General features: G+C 40.1%; 1 pseudogene; it reads right to left on the bottom strand.

Annotated features, from left to right (window-relative positions):
* Window positions 1-1,357: 1,357 nt before the first annotated feature.
* Window positions 1,358-18,824, bottom strand: part of LOC101414977 (antigen WC1.1-like) — a 313,117-nt pseudogene continuing 295,650 nt past the window's right edge.

Consider the following 18,824-nt stretch of genomic DNA (forward strand, 5'->3'; position numbering starts at 1 on the left):
TGTATATCTACCATAATTTTCATTGCCTCCTTTTTTTTTTTTTTTTTTTTTAACTATCACTGGAGATTGAACCTGGACCTCATATATGTGGGAAGCTGGTGCTTATTCCCTGAGCCACACTGGCTTCCCTGAGAGTTGGTTCTTTTGTTTATTTGCTTGTTGTTGTCTTCTTTTTAGGAGGAACCAGAAACTGAACCCATGAGCTCCCATGTAGGAAGCAGGTGCTCAACTGCTTGCACTACATCTGTTCCCCTTTTCATAACCTCTTGTGAAAGTTGCTCACAACTTGTCAGGTATGGAAAGTGTTATGATGTAAGAATTTTATCCAGCAGATCTTCATTTTATTTTCTTTGCTCTAGGTTGGATATTATTTGGATTTGTAATTTCTTGGGTTTGTATATGAATAGGCAAAATGAGTGTGGTTGTCTCTATAATTACCAATCATCTCAGATCTATCTACATGATTCTGACTGGTGCACAGAGATAGCGGGGATCAATGGATTTATACAAACCTATATGGTGGGGAGGGAGTGATTGATGGATATAGCCTCATACAGAGGTTGATGCAAAACAATTCTCTGAAAGCCTCATACAGAGGTTGATGCAAAACAATTCTCTGAAACACTCTTTAGAGCAGGGGGATCATATTATATCTCAGGATTCCTATCAGATAGGTTCTCTTTGCCATTTTATGTTGCTATTCTGCATCTGAGTCTGTTTTGATAAACAGGTTTTATGTCTCTCAGTCTTACTGCCTCCTAACGGGAATGTAGTCTCCTCTGATCTAGACAATTTATTCTATGTAGTATAATTAGGACAAATGCCAAGAAATTAAAAGTCAGATTTTGTACAGAGAGTTATCCCTTGAAGAGATCCAGGTAAACTTCTCTGTCTGGATGCACAAAAAATGTGAGTTGTGACAAGACTTGAACTATTAGTTAAGGAATTTCTTTAAATAGTCATTTGATGGTTTAGTGAAATTAGAGATTCACTCTAATTTTTGGAGCTTTAGCTGGAGTGAATATTGTTTCTGTCTATCTCTTCTAATTGAAATGTGTGGTACTCAAGGACAGAATCAACTAGAAGGTTGATTCATAAATTTGCTTCCTAAGAGAAAGTGCTTAGTTACAGGCCTGATTTTAGAGTTTCATGATCTTAGAGAAAAGTATGTACTTCTCTGTGCCTAAAGGAAGGTGAGAATGTAGCCTGTAAGAAGGTGTTAACACTGACTTTTCAATTGAGATTTCACCTGGAGAAAGACTTATGTTTGAATACTGATATTCCAAGGTTAATAGGATTGAATGCAATTTGATTTGTAAGAAAAGAGCATTGGTTTCTGGGAAACTCAGAGAATTTACTAGGAATAATTTCCTTTCATTACAGGTACACATAAAAACTTTGCAGAAATGAAAAAGACAAGATTTTCATTTATTTTGTAAAGATAACAGTAGACTCTTTGCAGGCTTGTTTGCTCCAAAAAATGGTGCTACATGGTGCTAAGTTCAACATCATCATACCCACGATCTTCTCCTTGCTCCAGGACCAAGGAAGAACCTCTGCCTTCCACTCTAGGGTTCACAGTTTCTCTAGGAGACTGCAGAGAGGCATCTGAAACAGCAAGGAGAATCCTGATGACAGTGATGTAAAAAGACAGAATAGAGTCCCTGGGGGAAGGAGAGACCAAAACAGAGTGGCCACACACTAATTTGTGGGACTCTGTGAATGTCTGAAACACTAGAACTACTTCATACTGACTCAGCTGCCCTGTGTAAAGCCATGATTTCTTAAGGAAGTCTGATTTCTTAAGGAATGGGATCACCTCCTCAGATCCCACAGCACCTCAAAAACAGACCAGGCCAGACTTAAAGTATTTATGAGAACAACTGTGGGTCTTCTGTCAGATGCCAAAGGGGGTTGCTCATTGAAATCCCATTATAGCCTGTTTCCCAGGGAACATGTGTTTACATCTAGGCCTGGTTCCAGGGAACTTGAGGGTCTTCATCTGTCAAATGAAACACTGAGATAAAATGTCTTGGTTTCCTTCTACAGCAGCAATTTTATGACTCTTTAATCAAGGCAGTTCCACATCCTGCACCAATAGTGGGCAAATTCAACTTTAAATGTTTGGTTATTAGGTTCCCAAAAAGCAACAAAATAGCTCATAAATTCGCTTAAACTTATTATTAAAAAACTTTCCAGATCATCTCTCACAACCTAAAAGAACCTCCAAATCAATTTCGATAGTGCAGAAAAAAAAACAACTATTGATGGGTCCATATTCACCTTCTTTATGATAAAGTAGTAAGACTACTGGAGACAGCTATTCACTCACCAGTCTTGGAAAACCTGGCACCATCTCCCTCCTCTGAGAAAAAATTATTCCCATTCATCCCAGAGGCAGGAGGATTTTCAGGAACAGGAAATTCTTCAACATCATCATAACCATTTCCTGTGGCATCAATGTGCTGCCCTGGAGGCTCTGAAAGCAGACAAGTACTAAGGTTCAATAGCAAATTATGGGTTGGATTAGATCGCACCCAAAACCCTTTATAATGTAGAGATTATTACAGTTGATAATACAGGTCCCATATTCCAAGGCTGTCCCAAGGTACATATTTGATCTCAGTATTCCCATGAAACATTTAAAACCTTAGAATATTCAATATTTCAAGGTTAATAATATTTTTCTAAAATGGCTTCTCACACCATAAAGGTGAAGCAAAAGCTGTTGTGCTTTAAGTTTCAGCTACTATTTTCAGACATTTGATAACAGAGTCTGAAACACATAATATGTACATATCTGTGACTGAGGGAGTATGAATCTATTCCAAGAGAACTCAAGAATTCTCTTACTTTCTGAGGCTGTGAGAGATATGGAATTGCTGGGGAGGAGGTGAGGGTATCACTCAGAGACAGGAGATCCCACCAATATAATCACAGGAGACCTTCCAGTGCTCTGTTGACATCAGGATCCACAGAGCTGTTCTGTGCTTACCCCCACCTACGAGCTGTCCAACTCTACTACCTGAGAAAGATGGAAGGTGAACATTCTCCACTTAGTTCCCTTGCAAATAAGAGCTTCTTGTAGTTGATAAGTACAGTCACCATGCACTCCATATATTCCAGAGCTATACCAAAGCCAATTTTCCTCTCTCATTATACACATAAAAACACAAAATGGTCAAAATATCACACTATCTCAAAACTACCTTCCCATGGTTCTTTCTCATGATGGAATTTTTGATATTTTCAGTTTCAGAATTTATTTAGAAAATATGGCTTTTGAATCTATAACAGTACCTTAGACATAAGTCTGTGACTGAGTAGAAGTATCTGTGGAAACAGAGAACTGAGACTAATCTTTCCCTTTTTGAGGTCACAGAGTAAGCAGATAGAGGAAAGAATGATTGCCAAGTTCAGAGAAGAGATCCTTTCCATCTAATCACAGATGGACATCCTTCTAGATGAGCTTCCTCCTCCTCATCATCATCACCACCATTCACTGGAAGACCCACTCCTACTACCTGGGGTAGATTCAGGATTTCCATGTTCTTCATTGTCCCCTATGTAATACGGCAACTTAGTCCCCGAGTCAACAGACAGGTTTCCTGGTAGGGAGAAAATATCACAGAAAAAGAGTAAAACTTTCCCATAGTATGAGGTCCAATGTCAAGGTTTAGAAGAAACCTTGAAGTTCCAGGCATGTAAAGAGAGGGCTTGGATGAGGCTGACCATACAAGGTTGGTTATTGTTGATCTGTGCTTGCAGAAGATACCCAAACTCATTGAAAGTTTGGAAACAGAGGGGAAGGCATGGGCCACACACCTGGGCTGCTCAGCAGATCCTCCTTCTCTAGTTTTATGAGGTAATCGATCTCTTGATACAAGGCCTCATCGAGAGCATCTTCGTAATCAAGCAAGGCTGGAGAAAGCAGCACAAATTTAGAGTCTACCCCAGAGACAATCCTCTTAGCAATAAACCAAACCTTCAGAGCTCCACAATGTCACCTCTGGAGATACCCCTATGGGCAGTCAAGGCTCCTTTCTATAGACTTGTGCCCTCTTGATCCAGAGCTAGGTTTCCTGACCCTGTCTTGAGCGTAAACCTACACTCAATCTCCTCAGACACTGTTCAGATAGTGTGGTAACACGGGGCTATGTACCCCAGAAAAACATGTTCTTAAACTTAACCCATTCCTGTGGGTATGAACCCATTGTAAACAGGACATTTTGATGAGATTCCTTTAGTTAAGATAAGGCTCAACTGGATCATGGTGGTTCTTAACTTATTACAGAAGACCTTTATAAGCAGAATGAAGTTCAGAGACATGGAGAGAAAGCCGGAGGGAGCAGCCAGAAGCTCACTGTCAATGGAACACAGAAGAGAAAGGAGAAGTCTGGAGAGGCTGCTATGCACATTGCCAAGTGATGGAGAAGCCAAGGACCAAAGATTTCTGTTAGGGAGTCCCAGAAGGCCACAGTCTTTTGGTAGAAAGCATGACCTTGGTGATGCCTGATTTTAGAATTCTCCTAGTCTCAAAATCTTGAGCCCATAAATACCTGTTGTTAAAATCACTATTTTATTTGGCAGCCAGGAAACTAAAACACATGGGAAGCCATACTTTTTAAGAGCTTCCACAGTCAACCTAGGATGAAGGACTTGAATTTCTGCAATCCTGGAGTCTATGAAGAGAAGGGAGAGACTTTCCAGATAGTGGGAGTGAAGACTTAAACATGTGCATTTTTCACCTTGTCACACCTGTCTGCATGTCCTGCTGACACTCCTTCCGTGTTCCCCAGTGCGCCCTCCCCAGGGCTCACCTCTGCTCTCCACTCTCCATCTGTGCAGCTGAGTTGCCAGGATGATGAGGACCAGGAAGAGCAGGGATCCCAGGATGAGGCAGAGGATCCCAGGCAGGGAGAAGATGCCAGGGACGGGAGCTGAGCCTGGAGCATTGGGCCCTGTGAAGTCCAAAGGTCCGCAAGGCTTTAGGGCCCAGGAGAACCCCCCTCCCCTTCCACCTCCTGAGTCCTCAGGACCATGAAGTCCCCGGTTCAGATACAGTGAGTCTGCAGGAGCCCCAAGAAGTGCTTGCCCCAGGTCCTGGCCCGATGAGTCACTGACTGCTGGGTCTGGTCCTAGGGATGTCTGTAAATGGAAGGCCGGTGAACCTTGGGAGTTTCACAGTTGTCACAGTGTGACAGGGCAGTGAACTCCTGGTCATCAGGCCTTTCCTGTAGTGATATGGTTAAGTGTGCCAGAAATATGTAGGCTCCACAGTGCAGGTCACTGGAAATCTGGGTGTCTCTACCACAGGACTCGGGGCAGAAGAGTCACTCACCTCTAGCGCTGGGGGGCAACGTGGTCCTCTCCCCTGCAGAGAAGAGAAGGCAGTAGGACCACTGGACTGGGTGGGCCTGGGAGAGTGCTAAGGTCTCAAGACCAACCCTGCCTGTTCTTGTCTTCGAAGAGTCAGGAGACCAGACACCACCTATCTGGGAGTCAGAGTCCCTGCAACAGTGCAGCCCAGGAGGGTTTCTGGGCGCACACTCACCCCTCCCTCCCTCTAGCCAAGGGTCTGCCCCCACTCACCAGCGCACCTCACTCCAGCGTCCTCTTCGTGCTTGCAGTCGCCCTGCCCCCACGGCACAGCAGCGCAGCCCCACAGGGAGGCCTCGCTGCCCCCGCATCGCACGTCGTCCAGCCAGATGCTCCCGTTGCCCGGGCCAAACGCGGCCTCCCGCAGGGCCTCCAGGGCGGAGCCACAGCCCAGCTGCCGACACACCACCTCGGCCTCCGCCAGGCTCCAGGAGTCGTCGCACACCGTGCCCCAGGAGCCGTCGTGCCAAACCTCCACTCGGCCTGAGCACGCGGAGTCTCCTCCCCTGAGCCTGAGCTTCTCTTTGTCTAAAAGGCAGCAGCACCTCTGGTGACTGCCCACAGAGGGAGGGAGGGGATGTGTGGGGAGGGAGGGAGGCCCGAGGGCCAACAGGGGAGAAAGGAGAGGCTGACGTACCTGTGCAGGGGGTCGCTGTGGGACAGCTCTTGTGTCTTGCGCCTGCAGAAAGAGACAGTGGGGAAGAGCTGAATCGCGGGAGATGGGATTGGTCAAGTGGTCACCAAGTCTGTGTCAGAACAGGCTTCTAAGGGTCCATTCAGCACAAAGGACAAGAAGAATTCATGTGCATAGAGAAAGATCACCTTTAAAAGGTGACTGACTATCTGAGACCTAATTTGGTATTTCAATATATTTTCTTGAGCTGTGGTTTCATCAGTTTATATAAATAATATATAAATATTCCCCTTCCTTCTCAGGAAAGCACAAACAGAATTTTGGGCTGTACCTTTCTGGCTTCATTGCCAAAGTGGGAATTAGGTGCTTTTATTCTTTAAAGAAATTGATGAGGCCCACAAACATGAAGAATCCCTCAACTCTCAATGGTCCTGTGTTTGACTGACTGAAACCTCAAAATGAGGTTTGTGGCTCATTAAAGGAGAGTGGGTACACCTTAGACACCATTGATCTTTGTGTTCCATAGTGATACACACTTGTGTCCCGTCCCAAGCAGTAAGTACCTAGGTTAGCAAGGTCTTGGATGAGTAGGTGCTCTTGGAGACTCTAGGAAGCCAGAACTTAAGTTATGGGGCTTTGAGAGAAGAGACAAGATCTCTGTGGTGTCCTGGGTGTTGAAGGAGGGGCCATCCTGGGGCCGGAGTTTGCCTTGATGGACTGATCATGATCTCACCAGCACCCCCAACTCTCCTAGAGCTGTAGTCCCAGTATCCCACCATTGTAAACCAATACCAACTCGACCCTATATTTGCCAATAGTCTTTCTCTCATGTAACCCTAATTTCATTTTCATAAAAATTATAGCCATGTGAAATTATTACTGTCAATTACTTCTTGATTTTGATTGATTTAAAGCAACCCCTTACCACACCATACAATTAGAGAAAGGACTTTGTCTTACTCACCTCACTAGTTCCTAGAATACTGTATGGCTCTCAGAAAGAATTCAATAAACATTTATTTACTAAAAACATAAATAAATAAAGGAAGGAGAGGTTATTCCAAGTTGAATTGTACATCTGTGTTTACTCTTTGTGATGAACTCTTTCAACTCCTATAAATTAACAAATAAAATGGAATAACTTGGATGTAGTAATGGGATTTTTTTTCCCTATTAAAGGCCAATAATCAATAGAAAAATTATTCTGGAATACAAAAAGGAAATTGTAAAAGGGATTGAGAGAAAAAAATGTATCATATTGTATAATTTAAAAATGAATTATGTGAAACAAATGCTAAAAGATGCTTTTATGATTTTAGTATCATGTGAAATAGAAAAATGGGTAAACATAAGGAAAGTTAGGGGAAATATTAGTAGAAGAATTTTACAGTGTTTAGAACCCGGGGGATCAGTAAAAGATAGTTTCATTGAAAAAGACAATTGGACAGAAATTGAGTTGAGACATTGATTATGCACATAGATAATTACACAAAATGGACAAAATAACACAGAGACAATTATACTGGGAAGTTTATTAAAATATAAAGTATAAAAAAACAAAGAAATACTTTAATTCATAGAAAAACCAAGAATATGTGAAATGATAAGAAAATAGCTTATTTCACAGAAAACTATTTATAAGGATATATTGTCAGAACATCTCAGAATTTACATGCTCTTTCCATATCATCTCTAATAAACCATGCATCTTATTTAGAATTCCCTTGTAAAAAAATTCTGAAACTTAATCTCCCATCCTCTGCTGGATGGTTTCTCACTTGAGGAAACAGTTATAACTCTGAAACTCCAAGCAGCTTGTTTTTTTTTTTTTTTGTAGAACAGTTCTAGCATAATTAGAGGTTTCTCAAGAAACGTCTCCAGAATTTGGTCTCACAAGAGAAAAATAAAAGAAATAGAATGTCAAAAAGAAGAGAACATAGATGGCAATTGCCCAGGACTGAGCTCAGAGCTTGTGCAATATTTCAAGGTTGAGCATAGGGAGAGGAACGAATAAAAGATGGCAATTAGTGGGGCAGGAAAAAACCAGAAGAATAGACAAGCAGTTTCTAGTTCAACATGTAAAGAGTTTGGATGTCATTGCTTTCATCCTGAAAAAAGAAAAAAAAAAGATGAACAAACTGAAAATCAACAATTCTTCTCAGAGCCACCTGAGAATTGAGTCTACAGGGCAAACCATCCTGAACACTGGAAAGACAGGCAGATTCAAAGAATCACAGCTGACTGGAAGCAGTAGCCTCTGCTGAAGCCTGGTAAGGACACATAAGGGTAACTGACTAATTGCTGGAGAATGAGTATGGACGAGCTTGAGAGAGAAAAGCTTCTTGAGTTTTACCTCCAGGAGCACCATCAGGTACTCAGGATGGAGATTAGAGAACAATTGCTTCCTGCTCCCAGCAAGGATAGGGAAAAAATTACCATTTTGAAATAAGCCCCATGTGTTTTGTTCTCCTTACCAACAGCCTACACTCAAGGGAAACTGTTATCAGAGGTTAATTGATCTGGAAGAAGGTAAATATCCACCCACAACTACAGCTAACTGTAGCCTTCTTGTTACACCTAGCAAGAGAAAAAAAATGGCTGAGAGGCACTTGTGAATTCACAGCCCAGGAACACAGGCTCACTATAGGGCTGAGACCTACTCATAGGATTACAGAACCTTCCACTCCCCTTGCACCTTACTACCTCATACAGGGCTCCTGTATAATAACATGGAGTACTGCTGAAAAAAATGCAAGACAGAGACTCTATTTAAGAAGGAGTCTTTAGCGAAACCCAAAGGCAACAGTGGGTGGAGGCAAAAACAAGGACACTGAAGAAACTTTTAGCTTCTGAACCCACAGCTACAACAAACAGTAAGCATAACCTAATTCCTATCCAAATAAAAAGAAAACTTCACACTACAGACCTATTTACTTCAGCTACTTTTGCCTGATATATCATGTATAGTTTTCAACAAAAAATTACAAGGCATTACAAAGGCAAAAATCAGTCTGAAGAGGGAGTTGGATGTAGCTCAGTGGTTGAGTGCCTGCTTCCCATGTATGCAGTCCTGGGTTCAATCCCTGGTGCCTCCTAAAAAAAAAATATCATAGCCTGAAGAGACAAAGCAAGCAATAGAACCAAATTCAGATGTTTCAGACATTTGGGGATAATTAGGCTGGGAATTTAAAATAACTATGATTAATATGCTAATTGCTGTACAGTTAAAAGTGGACAACATGAGAACAGATGGATAAGGCAAGCAGAGAGAAGGAAACTTGAAGAAAGAATCAAAAGGAAATGTCCAGATAACAAAACCATTGTAACAGAAATCAAGAATGACTTTCTTTTTTTGAGGTAGCGGGCACTGGGGATTAAATCTGGGACTTTGTATGTAGGAAGCCGGTGCTCAAACACTGAGCCACACTGGTTCCTCTGAGCTGTTTTTTTCAGTTTTTTTGCTTGTTCTTTGTTTTTTTAGGAGGCATGAGGAAACTCAACCCAGGACCTCCCATGTGGGAAGCAGGTGCTCAACGGCTTGATGGTCCCCAAGAATGACTTTGAATGGCTCATTCATCGACTGGTCATGGTCAAAAATATGTCAAAAACAGAAGAAGAGTAGGGTTTGAGGAAACCCTAGGAATAAAATGAGCTGAAATAAGGAGAAAGTGACCAACTCTGTCCTATTTAGCATCAATATTCTTCAGAAAATAGGAGAGGATGGAATCTAGAGTTGTAATGGGAATACCATGAAACAAAGGAGAAAGGACACATCCCCCTTCATTAATGGGAAAAGAAAAGAGTGCAGATACAGAGCAGTGGTTGGATAGATAGAGTGCAATAAAGATGAGGGAGTTCCCAAACAATTATTTCTATTATCTTAGGATAAAGGAAGGCAGATTAGGTTGAGTGAGTACTGGAACCAGTTATTGGTAATTTGAGGCAAAAAAGAGGAGGTATGAAATATCAGTATTGGAATGTAGGTGAACAAATGAAACAGAGAAAGTTGAGTAGGGGTGTGAAAGATGGTTGATTTCCCTGTGGGGAAACCAGTATGTTCTGTGTACTTTTCTCCTGCCCAGTTCAACCTCATGGGCTCAGGGAGGGATGTGCAGATAGTCATGTTTTCCAATGGTAGGGATTTAGCCAGATGAGTTTCACAGAGGAAAAGTGTAGCAGGGGAGTTGAAGGTGGTTGTAAGAGAGGGTATGTATTGATAGATCCTAAAATCTAAATGGGCAAAAAAGAAAGCACAGGCATAAGGAGGGTGAAGGGAATGAAAAAATTTGCAGATACATTGGAGATTGACTGTCATTATGAGGAAGAACTATATAAGATAGCCATGTATTTCCACAACAAGTCTTTATCACTAAATTGAAACCTTCAGCATGGTTATACATAACTTCTCTCCACTCAATCCTTATGCCTATAATATGGCCTTGCAAAGAGTTGGTGCTCACAAAAGGCTTATAGGTTAACCACCTGACAAAAGGATTAGGGTTGGAAAAGGGCAATGCTTTGTGAATGGGCTTATGGAATTGGATTTCCAGTTTTGGCACTTATTCACAAAAAGACAGCATTGCACCAAAGCTCTTTTCACATCAGTTTCTCAACTGAAAATCGATCATAATCATAATCAAATCAAATATTTAACTGGCTTTCCATGAATACTAAGTATTATTCTGAGTGTAAAAGGCCTAGCATATACCTAGTAAATGCTCATTTTAAATTGGGGTCCATCTCTTATCATCCTTATTTGAGTAATAAGTTCCAGTGAAGACAATTTACTTTCTATTGCAGTACGGCCGCAAGATGTAGTCTCTTTAAGCCCCCAGGTATTTATATTTAATATTGAACCTTAATATCCTTTTCTAGCTTTGCACAAAATGTTGAATCTGGGGCTAAAAGATTTGGATAGATGCATTTTGTAGGCTCAATATGAAACTTAAACCATACAACTAGTACACACCACTCAAGTTTGGATGAAAGAGTCACCTGCACAAATGATGTGAGCTGCTTCTTTCAGAGAGCATGAGCTGAGGTCCCAGGCATCAGAAGCACACTGCCAGAGCGTGGTGTCGCTTTTCCGACACTGGATTCCATCCACCCAGCGGGGCTGAGAAGCCACCCTGATGCCAGCAGAAACATTGAGATCCCCGGTGTCCCCACAACCCAGCTGCCTGCAGATCACGGCCAGCGTGGTGGGCTCCATTGGGCTTCTGCAGACACTGCCCCACGTCCCGTTGTAGAAGACCTCCAGCCACCCAGCGCAGTCGTGGTCCTCACTCACCAGCCTGAGGGCCAGGAACTCTGCAAGTGAAGACGGAGAGGATGAGGAAAGGGCTTATAAATCCCTTCATGATTCTTTTCCTAATCAGTGCATTCTTCCCTCTGCTGGTGTCTTTGTAGAGATGAGGGCTGAAGTGTGGTGCAGCAGCGCTCCAGGTACTGCCTCACCCTCTGCGAAGTGCACCGTTGTATACGAGGTGTGCAAGGAGTTTGCATGTCATCCCGTTTCCCCCCTTTTTACTATGATTGAAGAGCGAGTCCTATTTTTATTTTGGAAACACTAGAAAAACTCATGTTTTTCAGATGAAATCCCTGCAGGAAGAAATCCATCCTTCATAGCTATTTGTAAAATAAGACCCAGGCAGGGAGCCCCCGGTGCTGTGGGTGATTCAGCTCGCGCTTCCCGCAGGTCTAGACACCACCCCTTTTGAGACTGGGCTGCCTCTCCCCAAATGTGGGCAAGAAGGAGGACAGACCTGAGCAAACCACTCCCGCGTCCTCCTTGTGTCTGCAGTTGTGCTGCCCCCAGCCCCGGGAAGGGCACTTCCACACGTGGGACTCCTTTCCTGTGCAGTTGAGGTGGTCCAGCCAGATGGGCCCCGATCCCGGCCCGAAGTGAGCGGAGGCGGTGGCCCTGACGGCCACCCCACAGCCCAGCTGTCTGCACACCACGTGGGCATCGCTCAGGTCCCAGCCGTCGTCACAGATGGTGCCCCAGGAGCCCTGGTGAAGGACCTCCACTCTGCCGGCACAGCGACCGCCCCCGTCCGCCAGGCGGAGTTGTCTGCTCCCTGAGGGAGAGAGTCAGGTCAGTGCGGACCTTTTTACAGGATGGGAAGGGCTTCCTGGTCCCAGGGGACCTCTCACCTGGGCAGCTGGCAGCACTCTTCTCTGAATAGGAAGAGGCCGCATGATCAGACATGGAGTCGTTGCACCAGGGTAGTAGCTGGGTCTGGTTTCCTACAAAAATATCATGACCAGAGGTTAGTAGGTTAGGGAACAGAAAATTGAATTAAACTAAATATAATCTAGTGAAGGCGTCTGAGATATAAGCTGTAATTTAGGGGTGATGTTATCATAACTTCGTAGGTAATCTTTTGTTGAGTTCTGCTTCTAACAATGAGTAACTTGCCTGTTTTAAGCACACCATTCAACTGAGAATGACTGTAGAAAAGTGGAATATACTAATACTGCTTGGCAGCACTGTGGAGCTACCAAGGCAGCAAGAAGTTTTGGAGTCCGGGTCACAGAGAGAGAATTAAAGGCTGGAGGTGGGCATCTTCCCCCTGGAGGCATTTGAATATTCAAAGGCAATAGACCTCATATTTTTTGAATGTACTACTAAAAAAATAAATACGGACAAAAAATTTTAAAAAAAGGCAATAGTGTGAACCTGAAAAGCTGTACAAAGATTTTGCCAGACTCACAAGGCTGCCAGAGCACAAATTTTAATCCAGGGTCTGCCCAGCATGAGAAGTTGCATTTGACAACCAGAAATTTGTGCTGTACAGAGAAGAATGACCATTCTTATAATAAGGACGGATGCGCAGTTTCTAATCATGTCATTTCCCTTTAAATAAGGTGATTTGCCCCTATATCTGGGACCTGCAAGGAACTAAATGAAATCCTTTCTGAAGGGTTCCTGCAACTCTTCGGATACAGTGTCTATCAATAATAAAATACCCAGACAGAAGTGAATTGATAAACCAAGTGGGAAAAGGACACTATAGGAGGAAAGCCACAGGACATCCTGCTTTTGGTGTTCTCTGACCATGATTAAAACAGTCAAGGAAGTAAATGACAAGACTAATATTTTTTGGCAGAGAATAATAATCACCTGGAAATTCTTGACCTGAAAAAGTCAACAATTAAAGTTAAGAACTCAAAGAATGAGTGCAACAGGACTCATTAGATCAGCATAAGATAGAAACACTTAATTGAAAAATCAGATGAAAATGCATAGAATAAAGCACAGAAAAAAAAAAGAACGGAAAATAGATTAAGGGGCATAAGAGATGTGATGAAAAGTTCTAACATTCACATATACTATGTCCTACCTACATAAAGTCACAATTGACAGAACTAAAAGTAGAAAATACACTATTACAGTAGCATAGTTTTAAAAATATACTTTCTTATTTTCTTAAAAGAAACTTGGATTACATAAATGTTACATAAAAAATATAGGGGATTCCATTTTCCCTATTCCCTATCTCTCCCACCTTTTCCTACATCAACAACATTCTTCATTAGTGTTGTACACTTGCCACAATTGATGAACACATCTTGGAATACTGACACTAAGCATGGATTATAGTTTATATTATAGTTTACATTTTCTCCTGCATATTTGTATACGTTATTACAAGATATACAATGGCCTGTCTCTGTCATTGCAATGTCATTCAGGACAAGTCCCATTTCCTAAAAATGTCCCAAATTACACCTATTTTTCCTTCTCCTTCCCCTTAGAAACTCCAGTGGGCACTTCCTCCATATCAATAAGATAAGTTCTTTCATTGCTGGGATCATAATAAGTCTATAGTAGAAAAACAGTAAGTCTACTTTAGTCCATTGCTCATTCCCCAATCCTGAGGATCCTGGAATGGTGCTGCTCACTCTGCCTTTAACTGAGAGGGTTGCTTAGATCTCATGGGGTAGATGGATGGAACTATCTTGCTAGCAGGTATGGACTCTCTCTGTCCCTTGAGATGGTCATTGTCCATCATCATCTCCTTTTTAGTTGTCCTGGATGAATCTCATGAACTGGAGAGTAACTGTTGTAAATCTGTTGAGATTCAGGGTCCAGGTGGTATGTACATGGATAGACAAAAGATTTAAGTCTCTTAGACATACACACCTATCAACTCCAATACTAACTATAGATTCAAATAGAAGGGACAGATGAGCCTCACGTTGGGAAACCACCAGAGACTAATACAGTAGGATAGTTCAATATACATATGGTGTCATTTAAGCATATGCAAAAAATCTTTGATACCATATCCATTGAGAGGTGGATCTATGTCTCATTTCCTGAATCTAGGCTGACCCTTGAGTGGCATGTAAGCAGTAGAATGCAGGGAAGGTAACACTGTTTGGACTACTTATAAGAGACACACCATAAATTTTAGAACACAGAAAGGTCGTAATACAAAATGATGGGAAAAGAAATACCATGCAAAGAAATTTAGTGTTTCAATAAATCAAATGAAGTAGGCTTATAGAAAAAGTTGCAAAGAGTGTGTCATATTTATAACAGGGGTTCTAACAGGAACATAAAACAATTCTAAATTCATATGTAACTGAAAGTAAACCTTGAAATGCATGAAGCAAAAATTGTTAAAATATAAATGAGAAATAGATAACCATATTTTGGGATTTTAACACACCTCTGTCAATAATTGATGGAAAACCAGATATAAATGAGTAAATGGAAGAGATGCATAAAGTGATTAACAAATGTAATAATATATATATATGTGTAACCATACAGTCAAGAAATATAGGAAATTTATGTTCAAGTACACATGGAATATTATAAAAATATTGTATGCTGGATCATAAATTAGTTTTAAGAAATTTCTAACAGTTGATATCACATAGAGTAATTTGTCTGCCTGTGGTGCAATTGTGCTAAAAATTAATAAGAAAACACTAACTAAAATTTTTCAAGTATTTGGAAATTAAGAAATAAAATTCTAAATAAGACAAAGGAAATTAGAATGACTTTTTATCTAAGGGGTAATAAATATACAACAAGTCCAAACATTTAAAGGTAGCCAAATCTGTGACTAGAGTAAACTTTGAAGCCCAAATGGCTATAATAAAAATAAAGTCTGACAATCAATGATAAAAGTATTCATATCTGGGAGATATAAGAACATCAAACCAAACCAAAGAAGGTAGAAAAAATAAAAAAGGTAATCACAGAAACCAATGATATAAAAGACAAATAAACAATAGAAAAATTAATTGAGTCAAATAAGAGACAAAAAAACTGATCGTCTCTTCATGTGATTAAGGAAGAAAGAAAAAGATAAGAAGCGACACCATCATTAGAAAAAGAAAACAGTATATTATGACAGAGCCTACAGGCATTAAAAAGATAATGAGAGCATACTGTAAATAGTGTTTTGCTGATACTTCTGAATATTTAGCTGCAATAGACAAAGCCATTGAAAAGAACACTACTTAATAAAAATGCCATTAGAAACAATAGAAGATCTGAATTTTCCTGAATTTGTTGAAGATGTTGAATTTGTAATTAAAACCTTTCAACAACAATAAACCAAACCAACTAACCAAACAAACAGAAAGCAAAGAAATTCTAGACTCAGGTGGCTTTCACAGTTCCTAGTTAATAATATTGAGTCAATTTAAAATGTCCTGTTTTGGGGAATGAGTGTAGCTCAGTGATTCAACATCGGCTTCCCACATACAGGTACGAGGCCCCAGGTTCGATCCTGGGCCCTGGTACCTCCAAAAATTTTTTTCCCTGAATTTGATAGCTGTTTAGTTGCTATATGACTGTCTTTTGCTTATGAAGTGAGTGGTGAAGTACCTAAGGGTAAAGGGGCATGATCCTTTTAAGATTTGTTTTCAAATGCTTAAGAAGAAAAGGACCACAAATATATATATGTATGTATATGTGTAGGTACAATAATATGCATATTTGTAAAATGTTAACAATATGTGAGTCTGGGTGAAAGTTGTAAGGGAGTTCTTTAAATGATTCTTGCAACTTTTCTCTAAGTTTGTGATTATTTAAAAATAAAAGCTAAACAATACATAGGAAAAGAAAGACAACACTAACTCTTCTAGGGGATGAAAAAGGAGAGAAAAGTTTCCACCTCATTTTATGAGAACAGCAAAGCCTTAATATCCAAATTTGCCTAGAAAGGAGAATTATAGACCGACAGTTTTAATGCACATGGATACAGAATTCATGAAGAAAAATTAGCAAACTGAATCCAGAGATGTATAAAAAGAATATGAAATACAAGATCATGTAACATTTGAAAATCAAATATGTAAAATTCACCGTATTAACAAAATTAAGAAAAGAATCACGTAATCATGGCATTAGATATGGAAAAAACATTTGACAAGATTCAACACCTATGTATTATAAATTCTCTTAGCATAGTGGAAATAGGAGGGATTTTCTGATAAGTGCCATATACAAAAACCCTGGAACAAATATTTCATTAGTGGTGGAATATGAAAGATAATTCCTTAAAATGAAGACAATAATGACATCTGCTATCACCATTCTTATTTAACATTTATCTAGAGATCGAAATTAATTCAAAAAGTCAAGAAAAAGATAAAAAGTATAAGAATTGGAAAGGAAGAAATAAAACTAAAATTATTTGCGGACATGGCTGCAAAAAATGCATGAGTGCAGTAAAATCAAAAGAATCTACAATAAAATTGATAAAAGTCAATTTAGTAACATTACTGGTCACAAAGTCAATATACAAAATATAAGAAAAATAAATTTTATTTTTAAATAACATAAAAATACTATAAAAACAAAATTAAAAAGCCATGTTAAAGATACCATCAAAAACATAAATCACTTCATTGAAGATGCCCAGGATCTCTGAGAAAAATTAAAGAAGACCTAAACAAATGGAGAGATATACCTTATGAATGAATAGGGAGATTCAATATTGTCAAAATCAATTATCTCTAAATTCATATGTAGATTTAAAACAATCTCAATCAAGATGCTATCATGATATGTATATATATATATATATTTTTTTTTTTTTGGTGAAAAATGACAAACTGATTCTAAAATTTATGTGGAATTGCATACTACCAAGGACGTCCAGTACACTCAGGAAGAAAAGCAACAAAGTGAGATAAGTTACTTCACCACATATCAAGACTTAGTATAAAGTTACAATAATTAAGGAAGTGTGGTATTGATGCAAATGATACGATGGCACAGAATAGAGTCCAGAAAAAGCTCTGACATACATAGACTGTTTATAACAAAGGTAGTGCTGCAGTGGGGAAAAGAGGCTTCTCAGCAAAGGATCCGTATCCTTTAATATGGATATCCATATAAAAATATAAAACTCAAAACCTTATCTCACACCATACATAAACATCAATTCTAGAAGTATACAATTCTATGCAGAAGAAAATACTGTAAAATAATGCAGAAGAACATCTTCAGGATCTTGAGGCAGGCAAGGTCTCTTGAAAAGAATATAAGAAATATTGAAGGGAAAGGAAAAAGATGATAAACTATACTTCATTAAAATTAAGAACCCAGCTAATCAGAAAACTCTATTAAGAGAGTGAAAACAAAAATCCATGGTTTAAATACACAAAATAAATACATACATATTCGATCCAAATGTTAATGTCACAATTATTTGTAACATCGTGATTTGTAATAGTCAAGAACTGGAGACAAGTCAAAATTTCTTCCATTAGTTAAATGAATCAATACATGGCCATGTGGTCATTCAACGCAATATTTATTGCAACAATAATTAATGAAACACTACTATACACAACAATATAGATGAATCACAAACATAATATTGAATCAAAGAAGTTAAACATAAAAGATAACATACCGAAGGATATTAGATAAAGTTGGAAAAAAACAGCAAAAATATTGAGTCAAAGGAATTGCACACAAGTAGAAAGAGTATATGGCTTTATGTAAAGTTTAAAAACAGACAAAACTATTTTGTGGGAGAGTGGTTCCTTTGGAGAGGAGGCAGGCACAGTGATTGCTGTGGAGGGCAGGTGGCTTCTGGGTGCAGCTGACGCTCTTTGTTAACCTGGGCTGTGGTTACAAGACAGAGTCCATGTTGCAATTCATTGACCTATATGTTGATTGTTTATACACTTTTTCTTATAAATTATGTTTATATTTCCCCACTGCAGGGCCATTGTTGTCATAAACAGTCTATGTATGTCTGAGTTTAATCTTGTTTATTTATAAAAAATTGTGTATTTTTAAATGCCATTTGCCTTAATCTGACAAATGAACAATGAGAGGAACCACAGCATGCTCCACTTTTGAAGGCAGCTTTTGCACACTCTTTGCTTGCCTGGGCATTTCACTCAAGGAGTCTCCTGAGTATCACTTATCCCTTACCTGTCTCTTACCTGAGCAGATCACAGAGGCCGTGTTTCCATGGGTACAGTCAGGGATCCCCAGGGCAGTCATAGGGCATTGCCACAAAAAGGACTCAGTCCCTGAGCAGTGAAATCGGTGTTTCCAGACCCCATCATCTCCTTCCACAAAGTATGCTCCTTCTCTGGTAGAGTTGGCGACTCCACAGCCGAGCTGACGGCAAACCACATTGGCATTGGCCATGTTCCAGTGGGAGGCACAAAGTGCTCTCCAGAGTCCGGAAATATTCATCTCCACTTGTCCCTCACACTGAGAGCTGCCATTTTTCATGAGTCTCACTTGCGTGTACTCTGTCAGGAGAACACAGGGTTTCAGCAAAACACTGTGTTTTCTTACCCAAGAAGGTATGGC

Source organism: Dasypus novemcinctus, chromosome 20, assembly GCF_030445035.2.
Source record: "Dasypus novemcinctus isolate mDasNov1 chromosome 20, mDasNov1.1.hap2, whole genome shotgun sequence".
Taxonomy (NCBI): domain Eukaryota; kingdom Metazoa; phylum Chordata; class Mammalia; order Cingulata; family Dasypodidae; genus Dasypus; species Dasypus novemcinctus.